Consider the following 3484-nt stretch of genomic DNA (forward strand, 5'->3'; position numbering starts at 1 on the left):
GGCCGCACCATCTGCGTCAAGCACACACATTGTAAGATACTGGCATAAAGCTCCTCTTACCAGATGCCGCCTGAAGAATTGCATACCTTGAGCCTCATCAAGCCGCTCGTTGACGAGCGTGATGTCGGCATCTGCCACGTCAAGTTGTCGCTTTAGTTCGGCAAAATCATCAGTTCGGCTCGATTCCGGACACTTCGCCACCTGTATACAAAGGCGACATTTTAGACCTGGGATTATGATCCTCTGCGCGCCGTCAATTTTGACAACGCACAGAGTCTCAGGGGCTACTATCTACACAGGGCGCATCTTGTTTATGCGCAACTGACAAAGAAGTACATTATCAAACGTACCTCAAAACCCGTCAGCAAACTTCTGACGGCCTCATGCAATCCGCTTTCCGCGGACGAAATCCTTCCAATCACCGTACCCATCAATGCACGGTGCTCCTCTGAGATAGAAGCTCGCCCCAGCAGAATCATCAGCTCCTCCGACCGCGCATCGGACGGTGCCGGACTCGTCCTATGACCTCCATCGAAGGCCGGACGCGGAGAACCTTGGGGGGACATATGGATACCTTCCACCCCTACCGGATTCGGAGAAACCCTCCGCGACGACACCTCAGGGTCGCCTGCCGCGCCAGGCGGTACGGCAGGGGGAGGCGTTCCACTCTCCATCATCTCCGGAAGAAGATCCCCCGAAGACGAGCTCTGCTGAGAAGGGCTAAGGTCCGAGCTACAAAGTAAAATTTCGGTTAATCTTCTCAGATAAAAAGCAAGGATTTCTCTCATCCCTCTAAAGGAAAATCTTTCTCTACTTACGGCTCGCTGGAGGGCTGATCCCTTTGAGGCATAGTTCGGCCGAGGATCTCCCCGGTGTCGGACCCTCTGATGAGGACTTTTCCCCCCGCTTTGAGGCCATGGTTTCCGGGTTGTCAGAGGCGGCCCTATTCTTCCCCTTAGGGGAGGAATTGTCGGTTCTTCCCTTCGGAGCAGCCTCCTTCGAGGAGACCATAGTTTCCTTGTCCTCCCCCTCACTTCCCTCCAAAGGCACAATCTTCAACATCCTGACTAGCACGGGATCCGGCCTGGTCTCAGGAAGGGGAGCCAGACACCGGATCAGCTTTGCCTTCGCTATCCACTCCTGTTTAAAAGGACAGCTCTTTTAGGGGCAAATTTATGACAATTTTACGGACAGCGAGTCCGGGAACAAGGTTACTTACTTGAGTATCCGGGCGATTGCAGCTTAAACCTGCGTCCTCGGTCAAATTCGAACACATTGCCTGTGATCCGAAGAACATTTTATACATCTCCACGGGCGTTGCGCCCATAAAATGCTGGAGAGCGCGTGGTCCCTCCGGATTAAACTCCCACAGATGAAGGGAGCGACGTTTGCCGGGCAGTGTTCGACGAATCAGCATGACCTGCGTCACCTTGACCAGGTTGAGGTCTCTTTCTAAGAGATCCCTAATGCGGCCCTGCAACAAGGGCACGTCTTTGGATAACCCCCAATCTAATCCTTTGTTGACCCATGACGCTAGCCGTGGTGGGGGACCCGAGCGAAAGGCAGGAGGCTCCACCCACTTGGTGCTCCTGGGAGCGGTGATATAGAACCACTCTCGTTGCCACAAGCCGAGCTCCTCTAGAAAGGAGCCCTCGGGCCATAGAGCATCAACGTTCTTACTTATGACAGCGCCTCCGCACTCTGCGTGCCGTCCCTCGATCATCTTCGGCTCCACTCCAAAAGTCTTGAGCCATAATCCGAAGTGAGGAGTAACATGGAGGAACGCTTCGCGCACAACGATGAATGAGGAAATGTGGAGGATGGACTCCGGAGCTAAGTCATGAAATTCCAGCCCATAATAGAACATTAGCCCCCTCACGAAGGGATCCATCGGGAAGCCTAACCCCCGAAGGAAGTGAGACATGAACACTACGCTCTCACCGGGCTGGGGACTGGGAATAGCCTGCCTTTGAGCAGGCAACCTATGCAAAATTTCGGCGGTCAAGAACTTAGCCTCTCTCAACTTTAGCACGTCCTCCTCCGTGACGGAGGGGGCATCCATCGGCCACGAAGGTCGGAACCGGACATTGTCGAGGGTCCGAAGCGCCTGGAATCTGGAGCCTAGGGTGTTGGAACTCGAGGCGACGGGCAAACTTGTTTTGAGATTGGAGAAAAGGAGTAAGGCCTTGGTCTCTTTATAAGAGGTTGAATACCAGGAGCCCTCCCCGTAACCGTTTGGGACTCGCCTTTAATCGAGAAGACATGCTAACGGGCACGATTGGGTTACCCACGTCCGTATTGATGAGAATCCCGTAAATAAACGGGACACGATCTCTGCTTTGACAAGACGTGCCAAGGAACCCGCCTCGCAAAACACGCTGAGGTGGAAAAGTGAAAACGATTCGAATAAAGGCTTGGCCGTAGTGTGATGTCACGCTGCGGAATACGTCAGCAGATTAGATTTGTGTTAATATTATTCTCTCTATGGCAATACGTGGAAACTTATTTTGCAGAGCCGGACACTACTCTTGGTGTTTACAAACTTTTATGAAGAATTTGGAGGAGGAACCCGCCTTGCAATGCCGAAGACAATCTACGCGCCGGACTCGTCGTCATTGAAGCCTGGTTCAGGGGCTACTGAGGGAGTCCTGGATTAGGGGGTGTTCGGGTAGCCGGACTATACCTTCAGCCGGACTCCAGGACTATGAAGATACAAGATTGAAGACTTCGTCCCGTGTCCGGATGGGACTTTCCTTGGCATGGAAGGCAACCTTGGCGATGCGGATATTCAAGATCTCCTACCATTGTAACCGACTTTGTGTAACCCTAACCCTCTTCGGTGTTTATATAAACCGGAGGGTTTTAGTCCGTAGGACAACTTCATCATACAACAACCATACCATAGGCTAGCTTCTAGGGTTTTGCCTCCTTGATCTCGTGGTAGATCTACTCTTGTACTACCCATATCATCAATATTAATCAAGCAGGACGTAGGGTTTTACCTCCATCAAGAGGGCCCGAACCTGGGTAAAACATCGTGTTCCTTGCCTCCTGTTACCATCCGGCTTAGACGCACAGTTCGGGACCCCCTACCCGAGATCCGCCGGTTTTGACACCGACACTCTTGCCACTCCTTGTTCCATAATCCATCAAATCTTTACCCAAAACTTGAAAACTTCATGACACAAAACTTAAAGTAGAAGACTCGTGAGCTCCGTTAGCGAAAGAAAACAGAAGACCACTTCAAGGTACTGTAATGAACTCATTCTTTATTTATATTGGTGTTAAACCTACTGTATTCCAGCTTCTCTATGGTTCATAAACTATTTTACTAGCCATAGATTCATCAAAATAAGCAAACAACACACGAAAACAGAATCTGTCAAAAAAACAGAACAATCTGTAGTAATCTGTAGCTAGCGCAAGATCTGGAACCCCAAAAATTCTAAAATAAATTTCTGGACGTGAGGAATTTATCTATTAA

This window comes from Triticum urartu, chromosome 4 (assembly GCF_003073215.2).
Source record: "Triticum urartu cultivar G1812 chromosome 4, Tu2.1, whole genome shotgun sequence".
Classification (NCBI taxonomy): domain Eukaryota; kingdom Viridiplantae; phylum Streptophyta; class Magnoliopsida; order Poales; family Poaceae; genus Triticum; species Triticum urartu.